Raw genomic sequence first — 18,749 nt, 5'->3', positions numbered from 1 at the left:
TCCAACCTTTTCTCAGCCGTGCGCTCACTCTACACCATATCACATGGCGTTGTTGTTGTATACTTCTGGCTTGTCTTCAAGCCTAGTCTTTCTGTACATCTGAAAAAGTTGTAGTGTAGGTACTTGCACGGATTTTTCCTAACCTTGCCTCAACCATCGTGCAAGAAGAAGAAACAGACGGCGATGCTAATAAATAACCTTCGTCTGTTCTGTGTTTACCTTTTACTGGCCAGTGTTCTTCAAAAAACCATCTTGGACCAATCTCTCGAGAGTGAGCGCTGCAGCATCTTCTTCTCGCTCTGTATCGTAAAACTCTCAGAGCGAGCGAGCGAGCGCGCTCTCGCAGGTTAGCAAAAACGTGTGTATCGTAGCGCGCTCTGGTACTGCAACTTTTGTTCACACGTATTGCTTGGTGGTTGTTGTGCCATCGTTGCAACTTACGCGTGTGTTTGTGAGCTCAAACTCGATATTAAAAAAAGAAACACGGTGAAAGGTTGTACGGGGAGGAATTCAGCTAGAAGTGATGAACCAGCTTCTTTATACGAAAAAAATGAACTTGGAAGCCACGAAGAAAATTTGCGATGGATTTTCTCGTTGATTTATAATCTAATCTAACACAGACAATGTATTATAAAAACTAAAGTGGTCAGCCCTACTGCACAGTTTTTATCGCAGAAAGGATTCTGGTAACGGATCACATTTTACAAAATCATCAGAGCAATTCCCTCAGATTTCGGTCATTCGATTTTTTTTTGCATTTTTTAATCAGGCTGAAACTTTTTTGGTGCCTTCGGTATGCCCAAACAAGCCATTTTGTATCATAAGTTTGTCCATATAATTTTTGATATAAATTTGGCAGCTGTCCATACAAAAATGATATATGAAAATTCAAAAATCTGTATCTTTTAAAGGAATTTTTTGATCGATTTGGTGTCTTCGGCTAAGTTGTAGGTATGGATAAGGACTACATTGAAAAAATAAATAATACACGGTAAAAAATTGTGATTTTTAATTAAACTTTTTGTCACTAAAATATGACTTGCAAAAAAAAAAAAACACTATTTTTTGTATGTCCAACTTTTTAGAAATTTCCAGATAGGTCGCACATTTTTTTCAACTTCATTTTTCGATGTAAAATCAAATTTGAAATCAAAAAGTACACCAGTGAAATTTTGATAAATTGCACCGTTTTCAAGTTACTGCCATTTTCAGGTAACTTTTTTGAAAATGTCGCAGCTTTTATTTTTTTTAATTAGTGCCCATATTGAATAAATATTTTTGAAAAGCTGAGAAAATTCTCTATATTTTGCATACTTGAACTTTGTTGATACGATCTTTAGTTGCTGAGATATTACTATGCAAAGGTTTAAAAACAGGAAAATTTATGTTTTCTAAGACTCTCCCAAACAACCCATCATTTTCTAACGTCGATATCTCAGCAACTAGTGGTCCGATTTACAATGTTAAAATATGAAACATTCGTGAAATTTGCCGATCTTTTCGAAAACAATATTTTCAAAATTTTCAAATCAAGACTTTTATTTCAAAACGACGTAGTATTGAATGTTTGTACCAGTCTAATCATATTCAGTATGTTTGGGCTCATACTTGTCAATACAGATTTCGCTCCAAATTAATCATAAACTGATAATTTAACCACAGAAAAAAGTTAAATTTTGGAAGGTTGAAAATTTGGTTGGTTCAATGTTATTTTTAGTAATATTACCTAAAAAATGTGCAAAATTGTGAACCTGATGAAAATTCATCAGAAACTGATGAAAATTATTGATATAAAATTATTCATCTTTTCACACAAAATCTGTCACCATTTCCTGATGATAACCATATTTTTTCTGTGTACACCCAAAATTCAGATCCGAGAGAATTGTTCCCTCATAATTTATTGAGGGCTCAATGCCAAAATCGAAAGAATAATGCTACCAACTCACACCATCATAACAAATGTGTCCGTTCGTCTCCAACAAGTGTCATACATCGACATCTGAGCACTCTTTAAACACCAAGCTTTGGTGGCCGAGACAGTTAAGTCATTGGGTTAGTCTGTCAAAGGTCTCGGGCTCGATTCCCGTAGTCGAAACTTTTGAATATTTTGTTTTGACGGATGATTTTTTTTTGCTAATGAACCTCGAGGGAATAATGGTACCACTATTCTCTCGACTCGAGGCCATCATTCTCTCGGACGAGCGTTGCCCAGTTTTGGGTGTAGATTTTGTCAAATTTTAGACATTTAACATTAAATTAGTGCTTCAAATAGACATAAAATTTTAAGAACAAGTTGATTTTGGCCTAAGTTATCAAATTGTTAAAAGTAACAAAACTTTAATTTCTTGACTTTTCCAACCAACCCAAATCCAACCGTAACGCGAGAGAACGTACAACCTGCCTTTTACTGCCTTCTCTATTTTGCTTCACGGGTTGCAAAACAGCTGCTTTTGCTTAGATCGGCTGTTTCCAACGCGCGCGATAGTTTGCCACTCGTAGTTGCTGTGTTGTTGCTATTATAGACGTATCCAGTTTGAAATGGCCGCTAGGTGGCCAATGGTGTTAGAAATGACAGCTTCCATGTATTTGAATATGGGAGCTCAGGAAAACTCAATTTTTAAGCAATAAAATGATTATTTATGATAAAAGTATTGATTGATTAGGTGCACAAAATGTGTCTAGAATATTATTAAAATAAAAACTGTTCAAAAATTTTGCAATTGGATTAGTACACCATTCGATTCAGCAGGAATTTTGGGCACCAAAAATATATAGTTTTCATATGTTAAGTATTTTATTTTAGAAGAAAATTAACAAAAAGTATGAAAATCGAGACATTTAGTATGGGAGCTGTCAAATCTCTCACCATCAAAGAGCAGCGTTGAGCTTTCGCTGGATTTGTCTATTGCGCTGCTCCTCACACTTTTGGGAGAGTTTTTCTCTCCCAAAACTCCCGCTCGACTCTCTTGCGCTCTCTCGCCGCAGTGGGTATCGTTGTTCTTCTCGCATCCATATCCACAAGGTGGACCCGCTGCGGGTGTTTCGACGATCTGCTGGCCCCAAATTCTGGTGCGGCACCGTGCGGGAGAGTGAGAGCTGCCAGTGTCAGTCAGTTTGCGGTCGGCCACTGTCGGGTTCAGAAGGGGGTCTTGCTTGCGTTGATGTGTCGCGCGAGTGTTTCCGTGAAGAGCACACAGCACTTCTTGACGTTTCGGAGTTTGGCCCGTGTAAGAATTGGCGACGACTTGTGCCACACTTGGATACGGTACTTTCCGCGGCGGAGTTACTACTGGGATATCTTGCAGACCGAGAAGCTGAAACGACGAGTAACCTATTGTTTCTTTGGAGTAGTTGAGCTGAAGATACGTGAAGAAACGGTTATGCAAATTAGCTCCCCTTGCAGAAGTGTGATTGTGTTATACATGTTGGGGTTCGTAAACAATCGCACACCCACAAAGAGCGGCAGCTGTCGGCGGCAATAAGAGTAACAATAGACCGCTGCGGTCTGGTGTAATTGTTCAGCGACAACATCAACAAAAGAAGATCAAAGCCTCCATTCAGAGTGTGTGTGTTTGTGAGTTTGGTGGATACATCTCCATTGCACAAGAGTGTGTGGGGGCGAGTGAAAGAGCAGCAGCTAATAGCGCAGTGTGTGATGTGGTGGTAGTGAATGCTACCTTGTGCAATTGATTGTTACAATTGAGGAGAGATCAACGTGCGCGCACGACCATTGAGTTCAGCGAAGTGAAACCGCAGCCCGCGCGGTGCTACACAGCTGACAATCGACAACCCCACTCGCCGCGATGACGAACATCTGATCGCGAGTTCAGCGCTGACCTGCTGGTACGTGAACGTCTACTCAACAAACCGCACAACGACAATCGGTGGCAATTCGGCGTGGATTACCTCAAATCAAGTTTCAACCTAATCCCTGTTACTAGTGTAGAACGATAACAACAGTTACACTTAACTGTTACTCTCGGCTCTGCTCGGATGGTTTGGCTTTGGGGTTGAGTTGCCCAGTTGAGTTTTGTGCCCAGCAAAGATCACGCGCTAATGAGCTCTCGTTTTCTAGAGAAATTTGAACCATGGCGCTTCGCTTTTTACGATCTTTTCGGCCGGGGAGACTGATGAAGTGGTTGGCGAGGTTAATTGGGGGGAAGGTGAACGCTTTATGATCCCCGCACGTACATGTGTGTACGCAGGCTCATGTGTGTGAACGCGTGAGTGTTGGGCGTTTTGATTGATGTTTCTTTTCTTTTTTCGACGGGGTTTGATTACCCCTAGCGGCCTACGGGCAGAACTTGGAACTGGGAATCAGGTATTAATGCGAATTGGTATCGTTATTTTGGTATGGCTGAGCGAGCGTTAAATATCCCGTTGGGGTGCTGCTTAGTTATAGATGGGGGTAATCAAAGTGTAATTTGGAAGCGAAAGTTCTGCGAGAAGTCGTTTGTGTTGGGAATTCCCGATGTTTTTATATGGAATTCTGACTCAATGAGATTGCAATTCTATGAATTGCTGCGAAATGAGACACGTTGAATAAAGATTTGAAAAAAATGTGATTGTGAGAGCTTGAGAAAATAACACTTTCAAATCCAAATTTAGATATAACTTGTATAATATAAATTAATTTCTGCCTTGAAAATGCGGTTAGTTGAATATTACCTCTTTTTGAGTAAGTTTACCTAAATAATGTGTATAAATTAGAAATTCAACAGAAACTGATGGAAATTTTACCAGTTCCTGATGTAAAATTACACATTTATGACACAAAATCTGTCACCATTCCCAGATGTAATGCAACTTTTTTTTTTTGTTGTGTAATATTTGATTGCCGATCGTCTGCAGAATACAAATTACAAAATAAAAATTATTCTTTTGAAACTGAAACGTTTTCAATTATTTTTTTCTTTTTTCATGATTTTGTAAACAAAATTAATACATTCGTGAATCTAATTCAGGATATTTTCATAAAACTGGTTTAGAAGAATTTTCCTGTTCAATGTTTGATAGCATAGATAAAGAAATCGTGAACTGAATTCATAAAGTTATGGTTCATGAATAAAATTAATAAATTCTGACTGGGTAAAAGTCAGAAACTAAGCAATCAGTTAATAAATAATTAATATTATTCATGGATTCCTGAGAAAGGTTTATGAAATCGTGTTTTTCCGGCATGAATAATATTCCTGGGTTCAGGATTTGTTATTCAAACTATCATGTATGTTTATTCATGAAATCGTGAAAAGTATTATGAAAATCGTTTATCTAATTTCAGTTTTGCAACGCTTGGAAAACCATGTGGACTTTTCTTTGAGGCTTTTTTTTTCAAAAACTCACAAATACCAAAAATTGTTAGAATACTACAGAAAGGTTATGACCAGAGCAAAATTCGAAACGGGCCCACAAGCATTTTGATAGCCAGAACTTTTTTTTCCAAATTTCGAGGCTGCAGGTGACTATTTATAATTTTTTTAATGTGTTTTTTGTTATTTTTTATTAATTAAATTTGAACATAATGGTTTTTAATCATTATGTGCTTGGTAGAGAATGTTTAATGTACTAAATAAAATAATAATAATTATGGTTTTAAAAGTTAATCAACTATTTTTAATTATGAAGACATTGAAAAATATGATTCCTTAAATGCTTTCAAAGTTTCATGTTAAAATTCTCATATTGGATGATAAATGTAGAAATTGTTTATTCATTCTAAAAAAATGGTATCGGTGGACTCGAAAGCCTTGGCGAAATTTCACTTCGGACAATCGAATCACAATTTTTTAGCTGTTCTTTTTTCATTTTTGATGTTTAAAATAAGAGAATTAAAAAATGACAAACTTAAGGGAAATTGGACGAAAACTATTTTTTTCAACATTTTTATTTATAAACCGCTGTATCTTTACAACGATTAGACATAGGACAATGGAGACTTTTATGTAAAATTGTCTGGGAAATCGATTCCCATTATCGGTTTTTGAAAATTTTTACGTTAAGCACACTTTTCAAAAAACAGTTCTAGTGAAGGTTTTTTTTTTTGGAGAGACAAACCATTCTGCATATTTTTTTTAGTCATTTTGTCCCATTTAAGGCTATTTTCACAAAAAAAATGAACGAAAAATAAATCGTGACATCGTATTTAAATTGAAATTTTAATCCTTAAAATTGAAAAATCTCATAAAAGTGGCGTGTATTTTTCTGTCAGTGTATTTTTTTCAGAAGGGCCTCCAATTTCCTACAAGTTTGTCTTTGACCACTTTTTGTTACGATGCAACGAAATGATGCAACGGCTTCGAAATACAGTAATTTTTAATTTACAAAATACAAAAATATTTCAATACCTTACGCCTTTCTCAAATGGTATTTTTTAGTACAATTGGCTACATATACAGCAATTCCCCACGAAAAAAGCATGGAAAAAAACAAAAGTGCTCGGATCGGGCTCAAAATTTTTCTGGGGGTTCCCTGGCCGAAATAATTAGACCCGTATTTTTTTGTTTGGCCATTAGGGTGGCCTACGCCGTCTTAGGGTGGTCTGAAAAATGGCAATTTTCGTCGATTTTCACAAAAAACACTTTTTTCGAAAAATCATAACTCCTCGCCATTTTAACCGATTTCAATTGTCTTATACGTAAATGAAAGGTGATAAGTTGACCTTTCAAAGAAAAATAGTAACAAGTCATCGCTGAAATTTTTAAGTTTTCGCAGTTTTAGTGAAAAACGTTGATTTTTTGCCGATTTCGTCATTTTCCGGTTTTTGCGCGCGGCGCGTCGAAAAACACGGATTTTATTTTGAAAAAATCATATCTCGGAATCCTGTTAATGAACTCCTCCCATTTTTTAGTATATTATGTAAAAATGTCCAGGGAATCCGATAAAAATATTTCCAGACATAGGCTCTTTGGTCCAGACACCGTCAAAACGCATGGTGTCGATTTCTGGAAAAGTCAGGGAAAACCTGGAAATGTCAGGGAATTTTATTTGACCTGGAAAAGTCAGGGAAAGTCAGGGAATTTTAAGCTGGGTCATGGAATTTCGATGATCTTAAAAACATTTCTACAAAATTTCATTTCTTTTTGAAAATTCGCCCTTGATGATGTATTTGAATGTCTTCCAGGCCAAACTTTGCAACATTGATACTATTTGAATTTTTATATTGGCAACGGATAGTTGCATTTGGCATTTCTTCGCGCGTTGCTTGTTTGCAATATGTTTAGGTTTAAAAATCAAATAATTTGGATTTGCTTGGGATTTGCGTTTAACTGAAAATTACAAATTTTTAGCGCACACAGGGTGGGACAATATGAGGCAGTTGCCCCAGAGATTTGTTCTAAAATTAGTCGTTTGCTCAGCATATAGGGACCATACATAAAATCATACATTTTTTAGAAATATTGAATAATTAAAAAAATCAAGAGTTAAAAATTCGAATTTTTCACCGATGTGAAACAGGTCGTATCGAGGTGCTCCGATTTGGATGAAACTTTCAGCGTTTGTTTGTCTATGCATGAGATGAACTCATGCCAAATATGAGCCCTCTACGACAAAGGGAAGTGGGGTAAAACGGGCATTGAAGTTTGAGGTCCAAAACACATTAAAAATCTTAAAATTGCTCGCATTTCCGTAAAACTTCATCAATTCCAACTCTCTTAGATGCATTCGAAAGGTCTTTTGAAGCCCTTCAAAATGTGCTATAGACATCCAGGATTGGTTTGACTTTTCTCATAGCTTTTGCAAATTACTGTTAAAAATTGATTTTTTTAAAACCTTAATAACTTTTGGCAACAGCCTCCAACACCCATACTCCCATAGGTCAAAAGTTAGGGAATTTCATGGATTATAAGCCTTCGGTATTAACTTTTTGGCCAATCGCAGTTTTTCTCATAGTTTTTCGATTTTTCTAGAACAAACATTTTACAACGTTAGTTTTTGACCTGTAGGCCAAGAAGACGGCACTTTTTGGTCTCAATTTTGTCATATTCGGAATCCTCGGTCAATTTCACGTAAGTTGGAAGTATTGGAGTTGTAATTTTGATTTAAAAAATAATTAAATAAAACATTTTTGAAAAAAGAAATAGATCTTATTTACCCTATGATCAATACGTCAAATGCTGTATCAAGTAGGCGAAAACTTGTTTACCCCTAATCCGACAAAATTCTAAATAATATTTTAATTAATTCTAAATGGCATTTTTCCAATCAAATTCAAAATTCCAACACCTCAATCTAATGTAAAATTTTCTGAGGATTCCGAATATGTCAAAATTGAGACCAAAAAGTGCCGCTATGGAGGCCTACAGAGCAAAACTAACGTTGTAAAATGTATGTTCTAGAAAAATCGAAAAACTATGAGAAAAACTGCGATTGGCCAAAAAGTTAATACCGTAGGCTTATAGTCCATGAAATTCCCTAACTTTTGAATTATGGGAGTATGGGTGTTGGAGGCTGTTGCCAAAAGTGATTAAGGTTTTAAAAAAATCAATTTTTAACAGTAATTTGCAAAAGCTATGAGAAAAAGTCAAACCAATCCTGGATGTCTATAGCACATTTTGAAGTGCTTCAAAAGACCTTGCGAATGCATCTAAGAGAGTTGGAATTGAAGAAGTTTTACGGAAATGCGAGCAATTTTAAGATTTTTAATGTTTTTTCGACCTCAAACTTCAAAGCTCGTTTTACCCCACTTCCCTTTGTCGTAGAGGGCTCATATTTGGCATGAGCTCATCTCATGCATAGACAAACAAACGCTGAAAGTTTCATCCAAATCGGAGCAACTCGATACGACCTCTAGAACAAACCGAGCAGAATCTACAAATACTGCCTCTTAAAGATTCTAAATTTTGAAAATTCTAAAATTCTGATATTTTGGAATTGTTGATTTCTTAATTTTTTAAATTCTTATTCTAAAATTCAAAAAAAAACGTAAGGTTAGAAAATTTTCCAAAATTTCACTTTAGTATTCGTTATCAAAATTTTTATTTTTCTCAAAATTAAACTGAACTATGATTTAAAAATGATCCAAAGTAATCTAATTTTGTGTAATCTAAAATGTAAACAAAATAGTCATGGTGAAATTAAATTAAAAATTAAAGAATTATTTTCAAGAATTATAGAAATATAACAAAAAATTATGAAATAAACAGGGTTGTTACGGACGGCGTGAATTTGGCTCGGATTTCGCACGGTAGCAATTTTGATTAGAACATTATTGAGAGAGATAAAATTACTTTCAAATTATTAAGAAAAATATCATCAAGAATCAGGATAATTTGTTATTTTTTTCGTTGAGTGCTAAAACTTCGATTTCTTGTCAATAGAATTTTCTTCCGAAATTTTTTGTTTGTTTTTTCTCAATAAGAAACGTCGAAAGATGAAGATGAAGCAATATTTGTTTTTAAATGTTGTTGAAGATTTCCTAAATAAATGTATTACTACACTCAAATCATTTTGAAACATACTGACTCTGAATATTTAATTTCTTTAAGTAATGTTTTTTACCCTTATTCGGTGTTCTTTTATACTGGAAACATTCCATTTTAATCTTGTGAATCTTAATCATATTTTAAACTTTTCCTGAAGATACAGACATTAGGATGTAACAATCCATTTCACCAAATTATTGTTGGGGCATGTTCCAGTGGGTGTACTGTGCTTATATCCCAATTCCCAAATGATTGGACGCAACAGAAGCTGGCCTCCGCCTTTGAATTTTAGATGGGAATCAACCAGTAGAAATATTTTTTTTATATTTAAACATTCTTGAAGAAAAATTAAAAAAAAGTCAAAACATTAAAAAATTACAGCTCCACCATTCAAAATTGAATTATTCAGAAATTAGGAAATAAAATTAGGAAAAAAGTATCAAAAACCCCAAAAAAAAACCATATTAAAAAATTAAAAGATCTGAAATTTTTAAATTTAAAATTAAAAAAAACTAAAAGAAATTTAAAAAATATCAATATTCAAAAATAAAAAAAATAATCAAGAGAACAAAAAATTTTTTTTCTTAAATTCCTCAATTCTTAAATTCTTAAATACTTAAATTCCTCAATTCTTAAATTCTTATTTTTTTTAAATTCTTAAACTCTTAAACTCTTAAATACTTAAATTCCTCAATTCTTAAATTCTTAATTTTTTAAATTCTTAAATTCTTAAATTTTTAAATTTTTAAATTCTTCAATTCTTCAATTCTTCAATTCTTAAATTCTTAAATTCTTAAATTCTTAAATTCCTTGGTTCTTGATGGCCATTTTTGTTACCATTTTAGATTACAGAAAACCTGATAAAATTTAAAGTATTTTTGAAGTTATTTTTTTTCGGTTAGAGAAATTTTGAAAAGAAGATGTAGGAAACTTTGCTTCGATTTTTTTAAAGTGACGCTTTGGTAGGATCATCGAGAATGAACTGTATCTTAAATTTAAAATCTCTAGATCGAGAATTTATTACAATTTTTAAATTTTATTATTTTTCTTTATTTAGATTTGATTCAGTTTCTAGATCTAAATTTCTAAATGTTGAATTTTTTATTTTTTGCCGAAATGTAGGTTTTGGCTTTTCCCTCTAGTCTACCTAAATCCGAGCAAAAATACATTATTATAAGAATGTAACAGAAAAATCAGGCATTGGGTCCAGACTGTCAAGATCCAGCATCCCAGATTTCTTAAGGACTGTACAACTGCATTTTATATATTTCTTGAACAACATTCAAGGGCTTACAAGGAGGAGTTCCCGTGGTCAGATCGAGCTTAAATTTGGAATCTATTCCAAAACACTCAAATATCTAAGTTTGATAAATAATGACTTTTTGAAAAGCTACAACCTGCTCTGTATTTTGTTTTTATTTTTATAATATGTATTGATCGTTTGAATGACCGTCTGTAGGCTCTGGTCAAGGTACATTTTTTTTAAATTTTATAGCAAGAATATTTTTTGTAAAATTATTTAATAAGATGTTTTCTTCAAATATCCAGAAAACCGTTAGCATTAAATACAAACATTGTTGAAAAAGATTTCGAAATTTTTTAAAGCAGTAAACATGTACTTGAAAAATTCTCATTTAATTGTATATTTTTCTGAGTTTTTCAGTTTTTTTAACTTTCTTAAGGTTCTTATTTTTTCAAGTTTTTGTCTTCAAAACCTTTAGTTTTTTTCTATAAAAACACAATCAAAAATTGCATCTGCCTAATTCGTTTGAAAATTCGGCAAAAGAAAACAATTTTAAAATGAAACATGACTTTTTACTTTAATTCAAATTTTCAATTGCTTTTGTTTTGGAAAACTTTTAATTTTAAATTTTCTTTAGGAAATGAAGTGAAATTAACTAATCGCAATTTGAAATTTGCAACAATTTAATTATTAATTATTATTGGATGTTCGATAAGAAAAAGATTGACAAAATAAGAAAAAGTTTTTGAGTTTTTGCAGAATCCATCGTTACAAAATCAAATAAAAAAGTCATTGAAGTTTTTTAATAACCATAAAAACGCTCCCTACAATATGTTAGTAAAAATAGAAAATACAATAAAATTGGTGGTCTGGAGAGGTCAGGGAAAAGTCAGGGAATTTTATTTTGGGATTTGGATCGACACCATGAAACGGCATTTTAAAGTTTCATACGCCCTTTTCATATGTTAGGCTAGATTTTTGAAACTTGTTACTATTTTTCTTTGAAAGGTCAACTTATCACCTTTCATTTGCGTATAAGACAATTGAAATCGGTTAAAATGGCGAGAAGTTATGATTTTTCAAAAAAGTGGTTTTTGCGAAAATCGACGAAAATGGCCATTTTTCAGACCACCGTAACACGGCGTAGGCCACCCTAATGGCCAAACAAAAAAATACGGGTCTAATTATTTCGGCCAGGGAACCCCCAGAAAATTTTGAGCCCGATCCGAGCACTTTTGTTTTTTTCCATGCTGTTTCCGTGGGGAATTGCTGTATACACAAAAATGGCTGATATAGGCCTAGGATAACATGTCTAAAAAGTTTATTTGAAGTTGGAGAGGGTCGGGTACGAAAATACTAGAAAAAATCCTGATTTAAGTTGGAATTGCTCAATAACTTTTAAAGTGAAGATAGTTTTTCAATAAAAAAAAACATTCTACCCACCTTTATTTAAATGCAAAATTGCAAAAAACTTTTTTGAAAATAAAAGAACAGTCCAGACTCGACCATCCGAAGTTTCGAAAATCTGAAGGTTTGTATGGGACTTAGGATAATCGAATCACGGAGATTTTTTTTTGTATTTTTATAGTTTCTTACTTCAATTCTAATTCAAGTCATTCTAATTCTGACATCCCATTTTAATTAAATTTGAATTGTTGAAAACAGAAAATACAGAAATTTCTCACTATTTTATCACCGCCATTCTAAAACATGTTGGAGTATTTTAGGGGTCAGCTCAACAATAAAAAAAGTGAACTTTTTTTTTGTAATTTGATTCTGAACTGTACATGATAATTTTATGGCCTATCTCAGTAGATCTTTTTAAATTTGAATCTTGAGATAAGTTTGAAGGTTATTTGAATTTTTTTTTCAAATACCAAAAATATACTGAACTGCTAAGTTTTGAATTCAAAGCAACAACTCGACTACAAGCCAAACTATCCAGATTGTCAATCCACAGAACCATTAATGCCAATTTGGAACATTGTAGTTCTCTTTCCTCCCACGGGTATCCCGCCGATTGCCACCGGTTGTCGTTCTACGAATGAAACATCTCAGCGATCCTGCCGTTACGATTTCCTGTTTACTGTGTGCCTACGCTGCGACCTTCCACTGAAACAGTAAAAAAAAGAATAAAATTAGGACCCACACGGAACCATCCCAGGACATTTGCCCATCTCATCTTTCATCTCAACCTTTTTCCCGAAAGAGACCTTGTTTTCCCTCTCATATTATATCATTCAGTGATTGCGAAACAAAGCAAATCTACCTGGACCCTTTCCGCCGCAGCATCCTTCCTCCACACGGAGTTCCCACCACTACTAACCTACAATCCGTTCCGTTTTGTTTCCTCTGAACCTAACCGACAACAACAACTTTGACTGCAACCTTTGGACGAAATTTGACCGAATAAAGGGGGAGAAAGAGTCACTGCTGCACATAATTTATGCAAACCCGCCAAATGTCATTGGACCAACTACCTTCCTCCATGGCGAAAAACATACTTATCTAACCTCGAAAAAGAGCGCGCCAAATCGCGTTACATAAGTTCAGACCCACTTTTGACGCGACTTGAACTCACCCCGTAACCGAGTTGTGACCGCCGCGGTTGGTCATAAATGTCAGGCCTTTTTCTGCGCTCTAAAGTTTATGGAAATAATAACGCCGGCAGTTGCACAGTCACAAATCTGTCAACGTGTTGGGTGATATTTCGCCTATACCTATACAAAGTTTGGCGTATTACATCATTGGGGGGGTTTAGTTGGTTGGGAAAATCGATCACTTTTATGCAAATTGATTGATGACGTTCGGCGGGTGGGGGTTGTGCAGCCAGTACAAACAACTCGTACCCAGAAAGTGGTTTGTCTAATAATAGCAAAGTAGGGAAAACAAAAAGCACCCAAAGCCATAACGACTCTGCAGAAGAAGGGCAGCTTTCACAATGTGCTTGGAGGCAAAACAAGACCCCATCATCCTCACACACCCACCCGCATGGTCGAATTAATTAGTTATGCACCACGATGTGGCCCAGTTTTGCAGTCGCATGTGAGGAGGCTACCACAATTGTAGACAACGCCGGTCGGTTGAAGAAATAATTATGCAGAGCGCTCTCAAGCCAGAGCCCGGCTCTTCCCGGTCGTAACAAGATGTATGAGTCCCCCCGGAGTGTGCGGTTGTGGGTTCTGTGTCTAGGTCAAGGTTCTAGTCTATGCTATTAGCGCGGGGAACGGGGATTATGCCAAGTGGGCGACCTTGCGGAGAACAGTTAGTTGGTCTTGGGTAAGTCAGCTGGGAGAACTGGGTTTCTAATTGGCGTTGCCAAGTAGAATTGTGAGATTCTCGAAAAACTGCGAATTTAAACCACCTTTTCGCAAAACCACTCATCTTTTTGATTTTTTTTTATTTGAACTAAACTTTGTGCGTGCATTTCCTGTTTCAAAAAATACCATTTTACATCATTAGTTTTTGTATGCAATTTCGCGAGCCTAGTTGTACAAAATAGCAAAAAAAAAAAACAAAAATCGGAAAAATGTAATCAAATTTTGATTATTTTACAAATGTAAAACTTTACAAGCAAAAAGTTTTGAGTAATTTTTTGAAACAGCAGTTTTTCCACTTAAAAAAGTGCCCATTTGAAAAAAAAAAACAAATATTCTCGAAAAGCTGAGAGAATTCCTTAAATTTAGTTTTTTTTTTGTTGATATTGAATTTGTATTACTAAGGTCCAATTTACGGTAAAAAAAATGTCCAAAAAGATTTCTGCTTTAAAAGAAATGTCAAAAATAAGTGTTTTTAGCCCTTTCAAAAAGTCATCCTTTATTAAATCTTTTTTATCTTTGAATGGCCAAATTCTCGGCCGTATCAACAAAGTTAACAAAATGTAGAGAATTTTCTCTGCCTTTAAAATAGTAGTTAATGCAACATTTTTTTCAGCATGAGTCGGATAAATACGAAGAGTGCTGAAAAAATCAAGTTTTGCAACGAGTTGCTTTCAACATTTTTTGCAATTCCGAAAAACGCTTTTTAAACGGAATTTTATGTCAAACATTCATGGTTTAAGTAAATTCTCCGTTCAAAACAAAACAATTTTGAAAAATTTTACTTTTCGTTAGAAGTGTTGAAAAGTTCAACTTTTCTTCACCCATTTCAGTGCTTAAAAGTAGCACTTTTCAGCACTGGTATTAAAAGTAGAGCGTTCAATTTCCCGGGGTTACAAATTTCCCGGGAAACGGGAAATTTTCAGCCAATTTCCCGGGAATTCCCGGGAAATTTTAAATTTATTGAAAATTGTTATGATCTTGATTTTAATTAATATTATGCAGCAAAATTGCATAGGACATCAACATCAAAGGTTTAAATAAGTGTGAAGATCAAATAACAGCTTTACTGCATGTAAAAAATCATTCAACTACAAGATTTTGTTTTTTTTTTTAATGAGAAAATTTAAACTTTCCTTTGTGACCAGTTTATTGAAATGAGAAAAAACACGCAGAAATTGTGTTTTTAATGGCAAATACTGGTTTCAGCTCTTGAACAAATGGTAAAGCTTTTTAGTGTTGGTTTTACTCTAAACAACCCAATGTTTTCAAATATTTGAAGCAAGCTTTGAATTTATTCTTGCAGTTTTTGAGAACAAACAATAAAAGTAATTTTTCAATGATTTTTTTTTTGTATTATTATCCAACATGATTTAAATTATACAATAAATTAACACCATTCCACAAAAAGTCTTCTATTTTTTCACATTTAACCCTCTAACACATGTAGTTGCACCAGTGCTCCATAATTCTTTTACTTCAAATTGTAATTGCTTTAGTACTAGGTATTCAACCAATTGAATTAATTCTTTTTGCACAAAATCACAAATTTAATTAGGAGGTAAGGAGTTAATATTGTTTTGATGAAATAATATCAATCTGTTAAAAGCTTCCATAATTGTAATAATTTAATACTCATTAAGCAAGATCTATTCCAAGTTCCTTCAAAAATTAATATTATCAGAAATAATTCTGATATCATAACTTCTGATACTCTGATTAGTTATAAATAAACCAAACAATACATTTAATTGTACAAAATCATGTTGAGTTTGTTCATTTATTATTTTTTCAGAGCAATTTCAAAGATAGTTCCAAAAATTTAAGAAAATGTATACTTCTCCTTGAATTTCGGGAATTCCCTGGAAATTTACAAATTTCCAATTTGGGGGCATTTGTTTTGAGAAGTGTTTCTATACGATTTTGTTAATTTTGTGCACATAAAAGTAGACCTTATTCGTCATTTGTGAATGACAGGAAAAATAAGTAGTTTCACGACGGAATTTTAAAAGTGATTTGAGAAATCAGCAAAAATGTTTTTCTATGTATCATTTTTTATGTATTCCTCTTCCATACCTACAACTTTATCGAAGACAGTAAGTAAATCCTTGAAAAGATACAGATTTTTGAATTTTAAATGCCATTTTGAACAGTTTAAAAGTTTGTATGGAAAATGCATGCAAATTGCTTTTTTGGGCATACTGAAGTCACCCAAAAAGTTTTAGACAGATTAAAAAAAAATGCAAAAAATTTCAAATTTGCTAAAATGTTCATCTCGTACAGTTTTGGGGATTGGAAGTTGAAAAATTACAATTTTATTTTAAATTCTTTTTTTTTTATCAGGTTATATTGTGTTTTAAGCTTGAATGATGATTCTTTTTCTTACAATATTAAATTTACTTTACAGAAATTGTTTATGAACTAGGGATTTACTAAAAATGCTTTTGCTGTGTTTGGAAGAATTCCATGTTTTCGATGTCTTTATTTTTATTTTTATTTTATTTTTTGAAATAAGTGCTAAAATTTTATGCTGTATTGATATCATTTATCTATCAGGTATATTGCAAAATATGTATTAAATTATTGTTTTTAAAGAAATTTAAAAAAGCGTTCATATAGTTATGTAAAGTTACTACAAAAACATGAGAACAAATCTGGAGTTTTTTTTTTGAAAAGGTCCAATAAACCAAATTTCCAATTTTTTTTTTCCTGGCACCCACCAAGTTCAAATCTCATTCATGAACTTACTTCCTGGGCCTTCGTTGGATATCCGCTCAAGGTTGTTGCAAGTTACAACTTAATTGTTTGCGCGCTGCCATCTCCGCCGGGCTCCACTCAATTTCAATGTTTGGTGGCCAATTCCGCACCGCCCCACGTACCCTCTCACTGCTGATGATTATTGCGGTGTGCAAAAACATCGCCGGCGGCGGACGGGAAGGTATTAATTCCAAATTAGCACTATCTTACTGTTGGTGAGTGTGCGGTTTGTAGCGCGCCGCTAGAGGGCCACGGCAGTAATTTGGTGGTGGCGGTTTTTATGATTTTGCATAGCGTCGTCGTTGTGAAAATCTGCCGCCGGTTGGGAGTGGTACTTTCGGTAAATCGGTGTCGGAAGTGTGCGGTTTTACTTCCCTTTGACGTCGCTGACCGCAGAGTGAGATGTCTTCCGAGTTGTGAGGCAGTTCTCCGTGGGATATGAGTGAGATGACTTCAAGGTTTACAGGTGAAATGGTCTTTATATTTAAATTTTGAAGATTTATTATTTTGTTGATTCTGTTTATCTTTAGAACTTCACTCCAAAATACTTTTTGAACACCTAGGGGCACGTACTCTCATTAGCTCGCAATACGAAGAACTGCCATCGCTTCAAGCCACCTTCGAGCCGTTATTACAGCCCAGTGTCAGAATCCAACGTAGCCGCAGCATGTTCGTGAACAGAAATTACAGCGGATCTAAATGGCAACCTCGTCGCCTACAGCTGTGAACAAAGTGTAGCCCCCCTCGTTGTGCGGCGGGAGTAATCACTTGGTCACGTGATCTATCCGAGCTTGTCGCGCCGATTTCGTCCGCGATTGGGAACAATCGAGCAGCTAATTAGCGAACCTTGGTCGTGCGGCTTGAAATTCCGATTTTGAGACCACTTCCTGCGCGACGCACGATACCGCTATACGACGTCGCGTAGATCTTGGAGCACAGTTAGCAACCTGTTGACGGCACTCCAATTACGGTCGGTATTCTTTTCTCACACCGCCGCGTGGCGGATCTGCAGACGACGACCACGACAGTTTTAAGCAAACGGCACAATGAACGCGATATTAATTCTCATGTTCTACTTCCCATCGAGCGTCGAAGGCACGACTTGGAAGACGTGCAGCCACGGCGGATCATCGAAGCTATCATATCGGAGTGGGGTACACGGAAAGTTTTACCAACGACTTTGAACAGAATCTACAGTCAAATAGATCATTCAAGTTTTCCGTGCAGATGTCGCAACTCTTCAGCGACGATCGCGGAGGTATCACCCGGATCATGCGCCGTTGACTCACGGAGTGGCGCCTGGCTACCTAGCCTTGTTATACATTTGCTATTACCACCATCGAGTACACACACCGTGCCGTGGTGGAAAATTTGTTTTGGCAGATCCGCGTGATGGTCGTGATTTGCCTCGTGGATTGACACGGATCCGTCGTGACCGGGGTTGTATAGGAAAAGCAAAATCAGGTCTTCAAACGTTGCGCAAGTCGGTGCGCGGTGATTGCGGCTACCGCGCGCGAGAGGGAAGAATTATGAAAATGATTCCATACAAATCCATTCATCATGTGTATGCTAATGGGGGTTTGTGGAAGTGGGGGGAGGGGGAGGTTTCTCCTTTCGAAATGGTCCATTGTTTGGAGCAGTTATTACAAGGCAGTGGTTGTTGCACATGCACGAGAAGTAAACCTCAACGGTACGGACTTGGAGGTACTGTATGGGACCTTAGTACTCGAGTGAGGTAAGATATGATGGAAAAAGTGAAAGTCTCCACAGTAAGCTAGCGGTTTAGGAATTGTAATCAATTCTAGATTGCCATCTTGGTAATTGAAGGGAAATTTCCTCATCAAACCGCGGAATGAAGACATGCATCGAAGTCCGGATTTGTTGTAATTATTCGATACTAGACTTTCAAACTTCTAGAAGAATAATAACTTGGTAATTGAGACCCACCCCAAACCTTGGAATTCGTCACGGATATTACCCCCAAAATGTTTAGATCTTCCCGCCACT

General features: G+C 35.2%; 1 protein-coding gene across 2 annotated transcripts in view; it reads left to right on the top strand.

The window, feature by feature from the left end:
• The window catches only part of LOC6034176 (MOB kinase activator-like 2), a 259,873-nt gene that overhangs the window by 85,665 nt on the left and 155,459 nt on the right, over positions 1 to 18,749 (top strand). The window contains exon 1 of one of the 2 annotated variants that reach the window (XM_038257126.1): positions 3,099 to 3,846. The exons of the other annotated variant lie outside the window; for it this stretch is intronic. The gene's annotated coding sequence lies outside the window, so the exon portion shown is untranslated. Of the gene's footprint in view, positions 1 to 3,098; positions 3,847 to 18,749 lie in introns of those variants that run through there. 2 annotated transcript variants of the gene reach the window in all.

Source organism: Culex quinquefasciatus, chromosome 2 (assembly GCF_015732765.1).
Source record: "Culex quinquefasciatus strain JHB chromosome 2, VPISU_Cqui_1.0_pri_paternal, whole genome shotgun sequence".
In the NCBI taxonomy this organism is placed as follows: domain Eukaryota; kingdom Metazoa; phylum Arthropoda; class Insecta; order Diptera; family Culicidae; genus Culex; species Culex quinquefasciatus.
Note: the sequence above shows the minus strand (reverse complement) of the source record. Positions and strands in the feature narration are given on the sequence as shown.